This window comes from Phyllobates terribilis, unplaced genomic scaffold (assembly GCF_046119375.1).
Source record: "Phyllobates terribilis strain yellow unplaced genomic scaffold, ASM4611937v1 Scaffold_37__1_contigs__length_12642776, whole genome shotgun sequence".
Lineage (NCBI taxonomy): Eukaryota > Metazoa > Chordata > Amphibia > Anura > Dendrobatidae > Phyllobates > Phyllobates terribilis.
The window spans coordinates 2,596,975-2,616,680 of NW_027362797.1; the positions used below are offsets into that span (position 1 = coordinate 2,596,975).

At 48.4% G+C, this 19,706-nt stretch overlaps 1 long non-coding RNA gene across 1 annotated transcript; it reads right to left on the bottom strand.

Annotated features, from left to right (window-relative positions):
* Positions 1 to 2,963: 2,963 nt before the first annotated feature.
* On the bottom strand, positions 2,964 to 5,819 carry LOC141182918 (uncharacterized). The gene is made up of 2 exons (XR_012257981.1): positions 4,982 to 5,819; positions 2,964 to 4,896 (listed from the first exon to the last, which is right to left on the bottom strand). It is a non-coding gene; the product is annotated as an uncharacterized lncRNA (long non-coding RNA).
* Positions 5,820 to 19,706: the final 13,887 nt, after the last annotated feature.

Genomic DNA, 19,706 nt, shown 5'->3' on the forward strand with positions numbered 1-19,706 from the left:
TCTCTGCCAAGGGTAGTCTGGTTTAGCCAGGTGTTGGAGAGGGACCCGTGCCGTACACGTTGGGTTGCAGGTAGCGCAGACAGTGCAGGATTTTGAGTATGCAGTCACAGTGGAAGAGATTCCAGGTGCAAAGTACAGTTTCTTGATACATGCCAAGGCTTGATTCTTTCCTCTGTGTGTAGGCCCGTGAGCCCATGCTGCCGCAGCTGAGTACATGCGTCTAGGCAAGCAAGGCTTCCCATCCACTTGGTAAAGAGTCGAGTTGACCTTTGAATCTTTGCGACCTGCCAGCACGGCTCCTGCCGCTTTCCATTGCTTGACTTCTTCAGTGGGGGTTTTCCTTTGTTCCTCACACAATTTTTCTTCAGGCATCCTGACCCCTCTGGATTCCACCCGTGTCTCCGCTGGACTTGTATGGTCTTCCGCCGGCTGTTCCTTGGCTCTTGCTCTAGTGAGCGCCACAGCTACGGTTTGCAGAGTCTCTCCCATCTCTTCTTCCTTTTCCTGCCACTTTGATGACACATTCTTCACTGCTGCAGTCTTGGCTGCTTGGTCAGTTAGGTGGTTGCCCCTGGCTTCTCTGGATTCTAGTCTTCCATGAGCCTTGACCTTCATAACAGCAACCTGAATGGGTAGTTCCAGGGCCTTCATTAGGGCCTTAATCCATGAGACATGTTTCACTGGTGTACCTGCAGCTGTGATGAATCCTCTAGACTTCCACAAGAGTCCAGAATCATTGCAAATTCCATATCCATACCTGGAATCGGTATATATATATATTCGCCTTTGTTCCTGCTGCCAGGTGGCAGGCCTCTGTGAGAGCCACAAGTTCAGCTTCTTATGCAGACATGTATGGTGGTAGAGCTTCAGCCTTCAGAACTGTTAGGTCTGTTGTAACAGCATATCCCGTGTGGAACTTCCCTTGAGGGTCTGCGAAACGGGATCCATCAGTCCATAGGTGCAAGGCAGGGTCTGCGAGCGGATGTGCCACCATATTCTCTGGAGCAGAAGTCTCTTCCTGCAAAATTTTTATACAATCATGAGGTTCCACCAATGGACCTTCACCCTCTTCACCTTCCCCCCTAGAAAGTGGAAGCAAAGTGGCAGGATTGATAGTCAGACATCTGGTAAATGTTATATTGGAGGGCAACAATAGGGAACACTGCAGCCGCAGGTGTCTTTGGTTGGTTAGATGTTTCGGAGATGTTTGTTGCAGAACAGCTGAGAGATCATGGCCGGCCTGTATAACTAGATCATGTCCAAGGACGATATCAGCTGACTTGTCAAAAAGGATGTGAGCAGCGTGGACCGCCTTAAGGCACGTGGGGGCAGTTCGGGCGACAGGGTCCAGGCGGGCTGAGTAGTAGCCCAAAGGCTGATACTTATGATCATAGCGTTGTGCTAGAATTCCAGAGGCATGACCTTCCGATTCCGAGACAAAAAGGTGAAATGGCTGAGTATAGTCCGGTAAGCCCAAGGCCGGGGCAGAGACAACAGCCTGTTTAAGGCGGTCAAAACATAGTCTGTGTTGATGAGAAACACGTGGATCTTCAGCATGAAACCAAACTGAGCCTTCATTCTTGAGACAGTCGTACAGAGGTTGCATGAGCTTTGAGGCATCAGGGATCCATTGCCTGCAGTAAGTGATGAGGCCAAGGAAAGTCTGCATAGCGGAGTAGGTGGTTGGGAAGGTGATATCCATGATGGCTTGTTTTCTTTCTTCAGTCAGATGTCTAGCACCTTGTGATATACAATGTCCGAGGAAAATGACCTTGGGCAGACACCATTGGACTTCGCCTTTCGAGACTTTACAGTTAGCTGAGTGAAGAAACCAGAGAAGGGATACTGACATCTCTGGCAAATTTTCTTCAGTGCCACAGAGTAAAAGATCATCCACATACTGTAGAAGGGTGACCTGAGGGTTCTCTTGAACCCATGGCTCCAGAATAGACTTTATAGAATGAGTGAATTGGTTAGGAGAGTTCTGGGCTCTTTGAAAGGTGAAAACAAAAAGAAACCACGAATCTTCATGTAAGGGTATACTGAAAAAAACGTTGGCCAGATCTAACACCGTAAACAAAGTGGCCGTTGGAGGCAGCTGAGACAAGAGGGTGTTTGGGTTGGGTACCACTGGAGTTTCTAAAATGGTAGCTGCATTGACGGCTCTGAGATCCTGAACCAACCGGTATTTTGGAGGCTCTCCTGAAGCGGTTTTCTTTTTTACAGGAAAGAGGGGTGTATTGCATGGAGATACACATCTGACAAGGACTCCTGATTCCAGGAGGGAAACGATTTGGGTACCCAAGTGTTGTTCTTGTGCAGCCTTGAGGGGGTATTGTGGCAACCGTGGATACCTGTGTCCAGGCTTGAGGTGTACTCGGACCGGGGGAACCTGCAGGAGGCCGACGTCCTCTGGCCCACTGGACCACAGAGAGTTAGGTTGTATGGTCATCATCATGAGAGGGAAGGCTTTAAGAACACAGCGGTCTTCAGTCCCTTGTTCGGAATGAGGGTCCCGCAAAAGAAGCTCCATACCATGGTTTCCGAAGGTAATTATTGCCTTCATCCGCTCTAAGAGATTGGTTCCCAACAGATTGACAGGACAAGTTTCAGAGACCAAGAATCTTGTGAGTACTCCGGTGAACGGTCCTGCAGACACAGGGACTGTGAGTGGAGAGGAAATATGTTGGCCTTCCACCCCAACACAGGTGAGGGTATCCGGTGATAGGGATACAGAAGGAGGGAGCTGTGCAGAGGAAATGACAGATGTGGCCGCCCCAGTGTCCACCAGGAACTCCAGTGGTTGATGGTTCACCTGTAAAGTGACAGTCTCTGAGGATGTGGTCAAGGCTACCACACTCCCAACATAACATTCATCCTTCAGAATCACGAGGTTGTCTTCTGTTTCTAGATGATCCCTTGTCATCTCTTCTGTCTTGTCTTCTATATGTGGGAGGAGTATCATCACCTGTGCCTTTAACCATTACCCACTTGATTCCATGTTGGTTGCCAGGGGGTGGGTAGCTTTCTTGAGCTTGATATAGCATGGCAGGAGCGGTTTTCTTCTTTGGCTTAGTATCCTTTTCCATTTTTAACATGGCTTTTTGGAAAGTTTTGACAATGTTCACTACGTCGTTAAAAGAAGAAGAACGAATCTCGGGGCGTACCCTCAGAACGTCATCTCTGAGAGCGTCTTGTAGGCCATCTACTAGGGCCTGAACCAACAGGGCGGCCTGCATCTTGACGTGAGGACTGTATCCGAGATCCTCAAAATGCATGCTGAGTCTTGCAGCATATCTTTCCACAGATTCATCAGGGTCTTTTTGAACATCTTGTACAGACCCAGCTTGATCTGACAAGCGATCCTGAGCCCAGACTTTTAACTGTTTCATGTATTCTAGGCCGGATTCATACGTACTAAGGGGTCCTGCTTTTGTGGAATCCATAGCCTTTTGAAAGCTCTCCGTTTTCGGCTAAGTGAGCCTGGCATTCTGCAGCCAGAGTAGAACCAGCAGCAAGGGCAATTTTACGAACCAATCCTCCAGCATGGCTCATACAGGTGTTTGCAGGGTTGACTATGGCCCCCACCCGATGTGTAAGGATGTCACCATAGCCTATTGACAGAGTGACAGGGCGTCCTGATGGGTCTACTAGATTCCGGGAGCGGCAGGGGTCCCAGACTTCTGAGGGGCTGGGGGGGTGGTGCTCTTTCAGCAGTTGCTTGGAGCAAGGGCCGGAGTATGGGCAATGAATGTGGGGCGGAGGATGCCATAGGAAACGTATGGGGTAAAGGGGGGGGGGCTGGAGTATCTTGAGCCCATCCCTCATCTGGCTCCGTATCGTCTTGAGTAACAGTATGTTGGCGGAGGGAGAGCAGTCTGGCCTGAAATTCTGGGGAGTTGAGGAGGATATCCCCAGGGTTGTGGGTGACTCCCATAGGAAACAGGGGAAGCGTCTCAGCATCGTGGACTGGAGCAGAGGGTGTCACATTAGTTTCAGATGGGTACTCTGGGACTACGGGCTTTTCCACCTGTGCTGGTGGCTGGTAATATGCACCGGACGGATCTAGTAGTGGATATAGGCTGGATTGGGGCTTTCCGGGCCTCCCACAACAAGTAAGAGGTGTAGCAAGATGGCCGTGGGAGGGAGGAGTTAAAATGGAAGTGGGATTATTCTTGGAGGCAGGAAAAGGTGTAGTAAGATGGCCGTTGGAGGGAGGAGGTGGGAGTGGGGGTGGGATTGTTCTTGGGGGCAGGGAAAGGTGTAGTAACAGGCATCAACGGGGTTACGGCCAATTTGAGGGCACATAACAAATCACAATCTGCAGCTTTCATGTATCCGAACAAAGGCTCGGCATTCTCTGTTCCCCCCTGCACCATCTACTCTAAGATGTGCCTGAGCCTGATGCAAAAGTCGTCACCCAACTTTCCCAACTTCTGTGTAACACATTCTTTCCAAACTGAAGACTAAAGCCTGCCTGTACTGGATAAGCTTATCATGTTATACAAATTCCTAACATTCTTCTTGCCTTCCCGTAACTCCACTAATTGGCTTAACTCCTACAGCAGCATTCCGCAACTTACGAGATCTTTCAAATTTGAATATACACAACATTTTCTTATAGAATGCAATGATCTGTCGCGACTCAGATCACTGGTGCAGCCGACAGGTCGCCACTCGTCAGTGTAGAGTACACCTCTCAATACACTGATAAGACAGAGAGTAACCTCTCAATCTGTCCCTTCCCTAACCTTGAATGGCGACTTTACAGTACGACTCACCACGGCACCCTGACAGCAGAACCCCTCCTTATGAGGTTTCTCTGTATAAGACGAAGAGCACCTCTCAATTCGTCTTCTTTCCTACTACGGCACCACCCGTCAGTGTAGAGTACACCTCTCAATACACTGACAAGACAGAGAGTAACCTCTCAATCTGTCTCCTTTCCTAACACGGCATCACCCGTCAGTGTAGAGTACACCTCTCAATACACTGTTTCCTAACCTTGACTTTACAGCAGTCTCTGTATTAGACGAAGAATACTCCTCAATTCGTCACAGATTCTGACAGCACAACACCTTACACTACAATTCAGGAATGCTTTGAAACTTCGACTATCAGTTACGGGAGGCAGCTATCTAAGAAAAGTACAGTGACCGGGGGAGGAGGAGGTGGTGTGCACACGAGCACGCACAGGCATGCGACGTCACTCGGTTTAACACTTGCTGGTTCAGGACGTGGTGCGGGACGCCCAAGGTCTCACCACTCGACCGGTCACCCACCCAGATCCAACCTGACAATCCCACAGAAACCGCTGCGGCTGACACACAGGCAAGTGAGACATATAAAATACATCTCAACTTACCGTGTTCGATGGAGGTTGATCAGGCCTCAAATTCAGCCACCGCGGTCACCACCAGGGAAGTCAGCAATATGGGTCCGGGAGGGCGGCGTACCGCTAGCCACGCCCCACGTTGGGCGCCATTTGTGGGGGTCGTGATGACATTCCACTCGTCCTCCAGTCACTCCAAATTCAAACTATGAGCATGGGTCAACCATTCAAAGAATGAGTCAGACAACAAGCTGGTTCAAGCTCAGAGCATGCTCAGAAGACTACTACAGTCAACGTCCTCAGCATTGTTCTGCGTTTATTTTTACATACACAAATCTAAATACACTACATAATGGGAGGGAAAAGGGGTTGTCCGGGGCGGGGTAAACCATGAAAGTCCAGTGTCTGGCCACTCCTGATTGGTCCACATCTCCTTATCTCAGTCTCTGGGCAGATATTGCAGCCGTCAGCTTATAATCTTGTTTCGTTTCTCTGAAATAAGTCCTGGCAACACTGGAAATGTCTTAGTTTAAGTTTCGATTTGAGTATTACGTAGCAAGGAAAGCTTATTGTTATATGATACAAAATGGTGGTTAGTACATTAGCAAAAAAGCGTATAAAAGTTACAAAAGTATAAAAGTTACAAATATATATTCTCTTTTACCCCGACAGGCTAATATACTTTTTATATTTACTCTTTAATGTTTTCAAAATCTCTGTTTGCTGTCATTTAATGGGAACCTTTATATACCTCCAGTAAATGTCACCAAATGATTAGAACAGATTTTTAGCCTCTGGAAGTAAGAGATGAGGACTTCTATGGAATGACAGCAAGCATAGATCAAGCTGAGGAACTGATACAGAAAGTTGTAGAACTATTTATTACACAAATAATACCATTTTCATGTCAAAACTATAGTACCCATTTGACTTTTCATATACAAACTCTAAATAGTTTTATTGAGTTTACCATCCAGCAGCACAGGTAACATTCAAGGCCATAATGATCCACATCGCTTATATTTGACCTTCACATTTATAATAGAAATTGAACAAATTGATTTCTATAGAATTGAATGTTTTACCCTAAGTTTTAATCCATTCACTAAGAATTTATTACTTTCTACTCGTGACTGTGGATAAGGAAAAGGTATATTTCCTATCTAAGTATATTCTGTATGTGGCTCTATTTAATCAAAATACATTTCATGACTGAATGAATTTAAAGAGTATTTATTAGCTGATGTTTGATATAATGCAGCAACGAGCATTGTGTGCGACATCTGCACTCACTTATCAAATTCAAATATATTGCAAAGTTTCAGTAACTTTTGTACATTGCTAAATGAACTTTATAGACAAACGCCCTGTGGCATAGACACTTAAAGGGAACCTGTCATTACGATTTACCCCTAGAAGCTATTAAGGGCACTTTTTCAGCCTCCTAAAACCCTCTTTAATGATGCCTGTATTAGCCCTAATTGCTGAATGTAAGGCCGCCCTGATTCATCAGACCATTTTCACCAGAATGAAAATCGCTTTGAAAAGTTACAAAATTAATGCGCAACTCAGAATTGTGCAAAAATGTAGAGATTTTTTGTAATTTTACACCAGTTTCTCCTAACTCCACTAAAATGGGCTGAGCTGGGGCGGAACAGGCGAGCGGATGGGTCGTATCACCACAACTCGTCTAATTCATGGCGAGCTGTGGCATTCCTTACAATAGGAATCCTACTCCAGTCTTTGCTTGTAGTTAAATTTGTGACGTACTGCACACCACTCCTGATTTATTAAGAGGTGTGCACTTCATAATGAATCAGGAGCATCTGACTCCAACACACCCCCTCGTCAAGATATTCATGAACATCATCTATCTTGATTAATCAGGGTCTATGTGTTTAAAACTAAATTTACTTGTCCCTGCTCTTTCTGCCTGCGGTCACTGGACTAGTAAAGGACCACTGTCAATCAATGCCATTGCGTGGGGGCAGCATACTCACGGCAGTGTAAGGGTACATTCACATCAGCATTTTTTCAGTCCAAGTTCTTTCCATGAAAAAATGGACAGCACTCAGACCAATGTTATTCAAAGGGCAGTGCAGATGAGCAATTTTCTCATGGGCCTAATCTGCTTGTGAAAAAAAAATCGCACTATACAGTATTTTCTTCGGGTCTCGTCTGATTTTGCAAAGGAAGGTGAACTTTTTTTTCTCTTCAACTTTAAAGGTAATCCATTTCTGTCACCAGAAGTAATGCAATTAACCTGCATATATGGCATTAATCTGCAGGTTAATAGCGTTATTAACCTGCCCGACTCCCAGACTTAGCAGAACGTTAGAAAATAAACTTTATTCCCCTGCCATTGTTCGGGTTCCAGTCATGGGGGCGGCGCCGTCGCTGGTTCAGTCACTGCTCTGAGTATACAGAGCGGCAACTGTAACCGCGCCCCCGGCCCTCACCTTCACTGACTGTGCATTGGGGTTGGCAGTCAGTCGGATCCCGGCCAATCAGACATTGTTAACCTATCCTAAGGATAGGCCATCAATGTAAAAGTAGTGGACAACCTCTTTAACATTTGTCAAATTGAATCAGGCATGGATCAGTGAAAACTTTCATGCACCAAGAACTGATGTTAATAACAAATTCATCTATACCATTTGTCTGTCTGCCTGCCTGTCCATTATCTGTAGTGAACACTGTTCTGCTCCACCAGTGCTGGGCATCTACTCACTATCCATCATGTCTGTAGTACTGCTGGTGCCGGGGCTGCCGTTGCTGGCCCTAAACTGTCAAGCATCTCCTTGCCTCAATGGGTCTCTTAACTCTCTACTACGTTGCTCCATTCTCAGCCACTGCACAGCCACTCCATCCACACACTTACTGACTGCCCATTTTATTTCATAGTGCTTGACTGTACAACTGATACTGGGAAATGTAATTTCATGTTTTTGTACCCTGAAGGAACGGCTATGAAAACAGGCCTAATTTTTAAAAAGACTTTGAGACAGCAAGCCAGAAATTCATCACATTCAAAACAGAGTAACTGTTATCTCCAGGAAAAAAGGGGAATAATTTTTGGGCAGCTTGATAAAAACCTTGTAAATGCTTAATCATTTGGTGCTTAAGAAACCAGTTGTGAACCAAAAAAAGAGATAATTTTTTTCAGTTCTGATTGAAAGGCCATTACTAGTGTTGAGTGAGCATGCTCGACACTGCTCGGTGCTCGCCCGAGCATCACGCTACTCGGGATGTTCGGCGAGCACCGAGCATTTCCGGGTTACTCGGGCGGGAGCTCGGGTCTCCGCCCTGCATGTTTGGCGCTCTTTACAGAGCCAATGAACATGCAGGGATTGCCAGCCAGTCACTGTAATGCCGCAGCCATGTTGTTTGTGGGCATTACAGTGATTGGCTGGCCGCACAGCGCCACCTCGAGTATTTAAAACCGGGCGCCGCCATCTTGGACACAGTCTCTCCGGATCAGACAGTGTAGGGACAGCACTGCTGATTTAGGGAGAGATATATCCTGCAAAATAGTTAGTGTAGGGTCTGTAAAGGCTGCCAGATCAAACAAACAGTCCTTCTCAGGACTAATATCCATCCCAGGTATATCAGGCAGGCAGGCAGGCTGTATAGGGGACGCAGTGGTTATACCAGCAAACGCTGCATTACAGTCCTGTGTGCTGCTCCTGTTGCTGAAATTGCTGGACTTAGCTCCAGGTCCCGGGGGCCAGGAAAAATCCTTTTTTTTTATCTAAATCCTCTTTTTTTTTTCCTCCTTCACAATGTACAAATACCCATCTTATTAACCTTTTGGTGCCCCCCCCCCCAAAAAAAAAGTGTGCCTCTGATTTTTCAGACACAAATATATCTGTTGAAAATAGTCTGGTGTAGGCCAGAGAAATACAAGTGTGGTTTTGCAGTTCTAGGGGCCATTTGTATCTAAAAAAAACAGTTTGAGTGTGTCGCTCACTGTTCAGCCGCAAATATATATATATTTTAAAAAGCCTGGTATACACCAGTAAATTATTACTGTGGTTTTGAAGTTCCACGGTAAAACATCTCTATTATCCTGTTTTTGGCATTTTTTGCTGTATAAAAATAATAAGTGTCTCCCTGATTTTTCAGACACAAATATATCTGTTGAAAATAGTCTGGTGTAGGCCCGAGAAATACAAGTGTGGTTTTGCAGTTCCACTGTATAAACCTCTTTATTATCCACTTTTGGGCCATTTGTATTTAAAAAAAATAGTTTGAGTGTGTCGCTCACTGTTCAGCCACAAATATATATATATTTTAAGAAACCTGGTATACACCAGTAAATTATTACTGTGGTTTTGATGTTCCACGGTAAAACATCTCTATTATCCTGTTTTTGGCATTTTTTGCTGTATAAAAATAATAATAGTGTCTCCCTGATTTTTCAGACACAAATATATCTGTTGAAAATAATCTGGTGTAGGCCAGAGAGACAGAAGTGTGCTTTTGCTGTTCCATGGTAAAAAATCTCTATTATCCTGCTTTTTGCATTTTTTGCTGTAAAAAAAAAAAAAAATAGTGTCTCCCTGATTTTTCAGACACAAATATATCTGTTGAAAATAGTCTGGTGTAGGCCCGAGAAATACAAGTGTGGTTTTGCAGTTCCACGGTACAAACTTCTGTATTATCCACTTTTGGGCCATTTGTATCTAAAAAAAACAGTTTGAGTGTGTCGCTCACTGTTCAGCCGCAAATATATATATATTTTAAAAAGCCTGGTATACACCAGTAAATTATTACTGTGGTTTTGATGTTCCACGGTAAAACATCTCTATTATCCTGTTTTTGGCATTTTTTGCTGTATAAAAATAATAAGTGTCTCCCTGATTTCAGACACAAATATATCTGTTGAAAATAGTCTGGTGTAGGCCAGAGAGACAGAAGTGTGATTTTGTTGTTCCACGGTAAAAAATCTCTATTATCCTTCTTTTTGCATTTTTTGCTGTAAAAAAAAAAAAATAGTGTCTCCCTGATTTTTCAAACACAAATATATCTGTTGAAAGTAGTCTGGTGTAGGCCCGAGAAATACAAGTGTGGGTTTGCAGTTCCACGGTACAAACCTCTGTATTATCCACTTTTGGGTCATTTGTATCTAAAAAAAACAGTTTGAGTGTGTCGCTCACTGTTCAGCCGCAAATATATATATATTTTAAAAAGCCTGGTATACACCAGTAAATTATTACTGTGGTTTTGATGTTCCACGGTAAAACATCTCTATTATCCTGTTTTTGGCATTTTTTGCTGTATAAAAATAATAATAGTGTCTCCCTGATTTTTCAGACACAAATATATCTGTTGAAAATAGTCTGGTGTAGGCCCGAGAAATACAAGTGTGGTTTTGCAGTTCCACGGTACAAACCTCTGTATTATCCACTTTTGGGCCATTTGTATCTAAAAAAAAACAGTTTGAGTGTGTCGCTCACTGTTCAGCCGCAAATATATATGTAGCGCCCCGAGGGTTCGGCCGCTACAGGGGTATTGCACCTCAGTCCAGAGGTGTGATATTCCACTCCCGGGTAAGGATGGAGTATGGACAAGGGCTCAGTTAGCTGCATACAGCACACACACCCCATTTCCGAGGGACAGCTCAACGGTGCTCCCACTAGACAGAAGTGCAGGCACGACCGACTATGTCCCTGTCTGGAGTGGGGAGGGGGGTGGAACACCCAGTGCTGTAGGGGCAGGTAGGGGTTGGTTCCTGAGTGTAGGAAGGAGCCCATTGGTTGCTGGTCACCTGGGCTCATGTTTCTAAAGGGAGGTATAAAAGGTGGGCACCATCTTAGTTCTGGGTCAGTTCAAGCAGGAGGAGAAGAGAGAGGAGTTCGGCCAGAGAGGGCTGACAGGGAGCTGTGGCTCAGTCTGGGCCCAGCTCCATGAGGCAGGCCTGAGGAGAGGGCCAGGAACAGAAAGGAACAAGAACAGAAAGGAACAGAAACAGAAAGGAACAGCAAAGAAAGAGAGGAAGAAACAGAAGGGCTCAGGAACAAGAAGGTGGAAGGGACCCTAAGAACCCACGAGAATCCAGGGTGCAGGGTCAGGCAGATTAAGGGTACCGGATCCCAAGTTGGTGGAGGAGAAACAACCCTCAGCCAAAGACCGGAGGTCGTGATCATTTATTGGTGCGACACCTCATCAAACCTGCTAGGAAGGCACCATATAGGACAGCGGAGGACGGGGCCCACGTTCAACCGCACAAGTCCGCGGTAGCTGGACAAAAGTGGGTCACTGGTGAGGCAGGCCAGAGAAAGGACAAAAGGGGGTCTTGAGCCATACTCCTGAGCTGTCTGAGGGTTGACCGAGCCCCTCACCTGGTGGACGCAGCACGACTCGGGCAGTCATTCCCTGCAGAAGTGACTTGGATATTAACCGTGAGTAAAGACCCTGGACTGCAGTATGTTGTCTGTGTGCTTTTTCGCTCCTCCGGCACTACCGGTACTGGGACTCTCACCACCATCATTCCCACCATCCACTACACTGCCCTGGGGCCGCACTCTTCCCGTGGGGAGTCACATCATCCCAGCTGCATACATCATCAGCCCCAGCGGTCTGCCCTGCAGCGGCGGTTCCTAACAACCGAAATCCACGGGTGGCGTAGTCGGACATAATCAATAGCACATAACGGACTACCACTGGCCTGACCACCCTGAGCCACGGAACCGGGTTGCCACTACTACTCCCATCGTTCCCTATTGCCCGGATCCGAGTGCCCCACGGCCCAGGGGGCGAGTCATATATATATATTTTAAAAAGCCTGGTATACACCTGTAAATTATAACTGTGGTTTTGCTGTTCCACGGTAAAAAATCTCTATTATTCAGGTTTTGGTAGTTTTTTCCGTAAAGAAAAACAGTAGTGTCTCCTGACTGTTGTGACACAAAAATGTATCTGTTGAAAATAGTCTTGTGTAGGCCTGACATCCCAGTGTGGTTTCGCAGTTCCACGGGTCAAATCGCTGTACTATCCGGTTTTGGGCCTTTGGTATCTAAAAAAAAAGCAGTTTGAGTGTGTCGCTCACTGTTCAGCCGCAAATATCTCTATTTAAAAAAGTGTGGTATACCCCAGTAAACAATAACTGTGGTTTTCCTCTTCCACGGTTCTAATCTACTCTTTATTACCCTTTTTCCATTGATAGTGCAAGTGTAAGCTATTTTACTTCATTTACAATGGGCAAGGCGCGTGGCAAGGGATGTGGAAGTGGACGTTCTGGTGATGGTTCGTGCAGAGGACGGGGCCGTGGCCAAGGTGAAAATGTGCCACAACCAACAGCCACATCTTCTCGCTCCCACTTCTTGACCGAATTACTAGGGAAGCACAGAACAACACCAGTATTGAGAACTGATCAGTGTGAACAGGTTATTAATTGGATAGCAGACAATACTTCCAGTTACCTGGGCACCACCACCTCCGGTCTGTCTTCCACACGGTCAACTCTTAGTAGCCGTGAGTCTCGACCGCATACTCCTCCTCACCCTGATGCTCCTTCCTCCCACCATGCCGAGTGTCGTCAGACAGCAAGTGATCCCACACTTGGAAACTCTGAAGAGCTGTTCACTGGTCCATTTCCATATTTGGGCCCCTCGCCTGATACGCTTCAAGTGGTGGAAGAGGAGATCCCATGTTGCGATGCCCAAATATTTGAACAGCCACGGCCACAGGAAGTCGACGTTGGCAATCTGTCACAAGAGGTGGACGATGACGAGACACAATTGCCAGGAAGTGAGGAGGAGAATCGTGGTGCGCAAGTGGAAGAGGAGGAGGTGGTGGATGATCTAGTAACTGACCCAACGTGGAAGGAGGACATGCAGAGTGAGGCCAGCAGCACACAGGGGGAGGGAGGCAGAGTACCCCAACAGGCAGGAAGAAGCAGTGTGGTGGCCACAGACAGAAGGCAGGCAACCGTTCCCTGTAACACCAACACGAGGGACGTTGCCAGTACAAGCGGTAGGTCTTCCAGAGTCTGGAATTTTTTTAAAGACTCTGCTGATAACCCCAAAAAGGCCATATGTTCCACCTGCCATGCCAGCATCAGCAGGGGTGACAAAACTACCAGCCTGACCACCACCAGCATGATCAGGCACATGGCAGCAAAGCACCCGACTTTGTGGGGCGAAACCCAGGGTCCACGACCAGTGTCAGCGGGTGTCACCACTGCTTCTTCCACTGTTGTGCGTGCAATAGAACCCCCTGTTGTGTGTGCAAGGCAATCCCCTGTCCATACTGCATGTAAAGATGACCCCTCCTCTCAGTCTTCACTTGTTACGGCAGTTTCTCAAGAAACAGCATCAACGTCCACGTCCACGTCCCACCGCAGCGTTCAATTGTCCATATCCCAGACCTTTGAACGAAAGCGGAAATTCGCAGCTAACGCCCCACAGGCCACAGTCCTAAATTCGCACATTTCACGACTGCTAGTATTGGAAATGCTGCCTTTTAGGCTGGTGGAGACGGAATCCTTCCGCAATCTTATGGCGGTGGCCGTCCCTCGGTACTCGGTCCCCAGCCGACACTATTTTGCCTGGTGTGCCATCCCCGCACTACACAAGCACGTGTCCCAAAGCATCTGCCGTGCCCTCAACAACGCAGTTACTGGGAGAGTCCACCTGACAACGGACACGTGGACAAGTGCTTGTGGCCAGGGACGGTACATCTCTCTGACGGCACACTGGGTAAACATAGTGGAAGCCGGGACCCAGTCGGACCTTGGGACGGAACACATCCTCCCCACACTGAGGATTGCGGGCCCTATGTCAGTCAGAGTTGCCCCCACAGTGTACAGCTCCTGCGCATCCTCCTCCTCCTCCTCCTCATGTTCAGCCTCCATCTCAGATATCACCACATCAGTTACAAGCTGGAAGCATTGCAGTACTGCCTCCGCCAAGCGGCAACAGGCTGTGCTGAAACTCATAAGCTTAGGTGATAAACCTTACACTGCTTGTGAGCTGTGGACAGCTGTGAAAGAGCAGGCAGATCTGTGGCTGAGACCGCTGAACCTACATCCCGGCATGGTCGTGTGTGACAATGGCCGTAACCTGGTGGCGGCTCTGAGGCGAGGTGAGATCACACACGTACCATGCCTGGCTCATGTGCTTAACCTCGTGGTTCAGCGGTTTCTTAAATCATACCCCGAGTTGCCAGATCTGCTCGTGAAAGTACGCCGCCTGTCAGCTCATTTTCGCAAGTCGGCTACAGCTTCCGCCGCCCTTGCTGTGTTGCAGCAGCGTTTGCAGCTTCCGGCACACCGACTGGTGTGTGATGTCCCCACACGTTGGAACTCTACCCTCCATATGTTGCAAAGGATTTGTGAGCAGAAGAGAGCAGTTGTGGAGTACCAGCTGCAACAAGGCTGTCGATATTCAGGTCAGACTCCACACATAAGACCTCAGGAGTGGACCTGGATGTCTGACATATGTACCATCCTGACAAACTTTGAGGAGGCCACCAAGATGGTGAGTGGCGATGACGCCATCATTAGTGTCAGCATCCCACTTGTCTGTCTTTTGCAACGCTCTCTGCAGAGAATTAAAGAGGAGGCATTGCAGCCAAAGTATGATGAGATGGATCAAGAAGCCGTAGCGGGCGATTACACACAGCCCAGCCTCATCTCATCCCAACGTGCATTGGGGGACAATGAGGGAGAGGAGGAGGAGGAGGAGGAAGAACAGGAGCTGCTATCATGCGTTGTAGACGGTAGTACCTGTACAAGTGTCATACCGTCGGTTCAGCGTGGGTGGCCTGAGGACAGGGGGGAGGAGGAAGAGGAGGAGGAGGAGGAGAGCATGGTCAGTCGTCATCTTGGTGAGGACACGGAAATCTTGCCCGTTACCAGTCTGGCACGCATGGCTGACTTTATGTTACGCTGCCTTAACCGTGACCCTCGCGTTGTCAAAATGTTGGGTGACAGTCATTACTGGTTGGTGACACTTGTAGACCCCCGCTACAAGGAGAACTTTCACTCTCTTATTCCTGAGGTGGAGAGGTCTACAAAAATGGGGCAATACCTGAAGGCCCTTGCTGCAGAACTCTTAAAAAAATTCCCATCTGAACACGCTAGCGGCAGAGGTCACAGTTCGTTGCCCAACCAAGGCGTACAGGCGAGAGAGATGCACGGTTCAGCGTGGGTGGCCTGAGGACAGCGGGGAGGAGGAGGAGGAGGAGGAGAGCATGGTCAGTCATCATCTTGGTGAGGACACGGAAATCTTGCCCGTTACCAGTCTGGCACGCATGGCTGACTTTATGTTACGCTGCCTTAACCGTGACCCTCGCGTTGTCAAAATGTTGGGTGACAGTCATTACTGGTTGGTGACACTTTTAGACCCCCGCTACAAGGAGAACTTTCACTCTCTTATTCCTGAGGTGGAGAGGTCTACAAAAATGGGGCAGTACCAGAAGGCCCTTGCAGCAGAACTCTTAAAAAAATTCCCATCTGAACACGCTAGCGGCAGAGGTCACAGTTCGTTGCCCAACCAATGCGTACAGGCGAGAGAGATGCAACTCCAATCCAGCAGAGGCAGGGGAACACTGTCAACGTTCTGGGACAGTTTTCTGACACCCGCCCAGCTTACAGGCCCTGAGGCGCGGGGTACTCTCACAAGGAGTGGAAAGTTTCAAAAGATGGTGAGGGAGTACCTTGCCGATCGTACCAGCGTCCTCCGTGATTCCTCTGTGCCTTTTAATTATTGGGTATCCAAGCTGGACACTTGGAATGAACTCGCTCTGTACGCCTTGGAGGTCCTGGCCTGCCCTGCCGCTAGCGTGTTATCGTAGCATGTTTTTAGTGCCGCTGGGGGAATTATAGCTGATAAGCGCACTCGCCTTGTCAACTGACAATGCTGACAAGCTGACCCTTATCAAAATGAACAAGGGCTGGATTGGGCCAGACTTCTCATCACCACCAAATGACAGCAAAGTAACATAAAGTCAAATCCACTGTGTTATTTCGGGAGGTGTATTCACATGCACCACTTCACACCCACACATGGGTATACGCTTCCTCGTTTCGGCTGTTTAATCTTCTTCTCCTTATCCTCAGCCTCCACCACCACTATACCACCAGGGTGTCAGCATTGCAAGTTTCTCCGTCCTAATTTTTGGCAGCTTTTGCTGGGAAAGCATAAGCAAATACTATGGGAGACCCACTCCCCAATAATGGGACTTATGTTTGTAATATGCTGTACTGCATGGCTCTTGTAAGGGGCATTGCAAGTTGCTCCGTCCTAATTTTTGGCATCTTTTGCTGGGAAAGCATAAGCAAATACTATGGGAGACCCACTCCCCAATAATGGGACTTATGTTTGTAATATGCTGTACTGCATGGCTCTTGTAAGGGGCATTGCAAGTTGCTCCGTCCTAATTTTTGGCAGCTTTTGCTTGCAAGGCATAAGCAAATACTATGGGACACCCACTCCCCAATAATGGGACTTATGTTTGTAATATGCTGTACTGCATGTGACGCGCCCCCTGGGCCGTGTGTACACGTGTGTGGGATACCCGGTGCCGGGTCTCTGGGGTCTGTAGTCACCGTGGCGGTGACCCGGTCCCGTGGCTCAGGCTGGTCAAACCAGTGGCAATCTTTCTTAGGTTTTGAGGTTAATTGTCCGACTGCGCCACCCGTGGATTGCGGTCAGGGAGTACCACCGCTGCGAGGCAGACCGCTGAGGCTGGTGTTGTGTGCGCAGCATAAAATGGGATAACTCCCCTCGGGAGGAGTATAGCCTCAGGGCAGTGAGTGTGGATGATGGGGGTGATGGTGCACGAGCGCAGCAGGAATGACTCAGAGTCTTTGCAGTGCAGTTCAGGGTCTTTACTGATGATTATAAGGTAGACCCTCCCAGGAGTACTGGCTAGCATAAGAGGCCTGGTCAGTCTGTGAGCAAGCAGGAGTTCCCCTGGCCAGGTGGAGTTGTAGGACTCCCCGTCTGTCTGCACTCTTCCTGGCTACCTTGCTGTAAGCGGGTAGAAGTAGCCCACGTCCCTGAGTGTACCGTGTAGTGCTCACCCGTATGGCTGGTGACTTGGAGCCTTCTGTTAGCCTCCGCTCCACGACGGCGGTGCTGGTCCCTTGCTTGTGACTGAGCCTCCGGGCTTCTATGGCCAGAGGACCTGAAATCCCCTGCCGGCTGGTTTCTGCTGCTGGATATATAAGTCCTCACAGCTTCGGACTCCTGTGTCCGGTTCCTATTGTCTTCTGCCAGGGCGAGCTCTGCTCAGCTTCCAGCCCCTCGTCTTTAGCTCCTAGCTCCTACAGAGTTCCTTGCTGTTACTTTCCCTTGCTCTCACTCTGACTCTGACTGTTCTCTGTTCTCTGACTCACTCAACCCCACCCCAGATCCAGTTTATAAGGGCAGAATTCTCCCCTCCCAGGACTGGGGCAGGAGGATGTTGCATGTTTAAGGGATCCTGACCAGGAAACCTCCCACTTGCTCTCCGACGTAATCTCTATTACTGTAGTGACCAGACCCCTGGGGTGCCACACATGGCTCTTGTAAGGGGCATTGCAGTACCTCATAATTTTTGGAAAGCATTCCATTCACTGCTTAGGCCAACAGTGCACAGGAGACCCAGTTGCTATAAATGGAAAAAAAGATTTAGTTAACGCCCTCTGACCTCCATGTCATTTCCAAGGGGCATTGGAGTGCCTCGAAATTTTTGGTAGGCATTGCACTCACTGTATGTCCTATAACTGTGTAGCCGAACCGCTCCTTTTGTTACAGAAACATATCCTACAAGACATATCTGGTTGACTGGCCTGATATTGATGTGAATGGTCCCTGTTCCTCCTGCTCTTTCTCCTTTACCACTACCTCATCCATCATTTATCACCTGAAGCTTTGTTTTAACGGGAGTCATAGAACTTGGATAGTAGCAGGAAAACATCCAGCAATCCTCGGAGGAGGTAGGATATGCGCCAAAACGCTAACCTCCTCAGGCCTAGCCGCTACTACATACATGCGCTTGCATTACAACAAAACAAAGCAGATGCTAACTTCTATCATCCTCATCATGCTCCTCACCTTGGCACTCTCAACTCCCCTGATGGAGAAGCCAGGGCCCACCGGAGGAGTCTGATAGTCTGGTGGGCTCGGCCAATGCTGCCCTAAAGCAGGCCAGGCTAAGAAAAGTGTGGGAAAGGTTACCGGTACAAATAGGGGTGGCTGGGGACCGAGTATGGACACCCGGCCACCCCCTGGAGGCTGGGGAGCAAGCGGGGACACCCGGCCACCAGGCGGCTGGGGACTGAGTATGGATACCAGGCCGCCGACACAGCCATGGCATGGTGGCCAGATTCCACCTCCACATGCCTAAAAGGCCCAATTTAAAGTGCAAGCAAGCAAGCAGTATGGTATTGCAGCCTGGGGGTGGGTGGGTGGCAGGCTGCATACTTGCGCTTGCATTGCAAGGAATGGGAGAGGTACAATTGAACACTGCCCTGGGACAAGGACTTGAATGGGGATAGTTGCAAGTCTGCAACGACAGGTGCAAGGTGGGAGGCATCTTCGCATGTACCATGAACAGGGGTTTGGCATGCACACACTACAGCGGAATAGGCTCTCCTTCCCACTAAATGCACTGGGGAGGGCACAGGTAATGTTTTGGTATACGCGCTTAATCTTATGTATAAGGCACACCAGGACAAATAGGGGCGGCTGGGGACTGAGTATGGATACCTCGCTGCCGAAGCAGCCATGAGGTAGTGGCCAGCTTCAGCCTCCTCTAAACTAAAAGGCCCCATTTCAAGTGCAAGCTAGCAGTATGAATTGCAGTCTGGGGGTGGGTGGGTGGCAGGCTGCACACTTACACTTGCATTAAAAGAAAACATAGCAGATGCTAACTTCTGTCATCATCATCATGCTCCTCACCTTGGCACTCTCAACTCCACCGATGGAGAAGTCAGGGCCCACCGGAGGAGTCTGGTTCTCTAGTGGGCTCGTCCAATGCTGCCTAAAGCAGGCCGGGCTAAGAAAAGTGTGTGGGGGGATGTTCCAAGGAGCAATGGGGGCGGCTGGGGACCGTTTATGGACACCCGACTGCCCCCAGGTGGCTGGGGACCGTGTGGACACTCGGCCGCGGGGCGGCTGGGGACTGAGTATGGACACCCAGCCGCCGGGGGGCTGGGGACTGAGTATGGATTCCAGGCCGCCAACACAGCCATGACGTGGTGGCCAGATTCCGCCTCCACGTGCCTAAAAGGCCCAATTTCAAGTTCAAGCAAGCAAGCAGTATGGTATTGCAGCCTGGGGGTGGGTGGGTGGCAGGCTGCATACTTGCGCTTGTATTGCAAGGAATGGGGGAGGTACAATTGAACACTGCCCTGGGACTAGAACTTGCATGGGGATAGTTG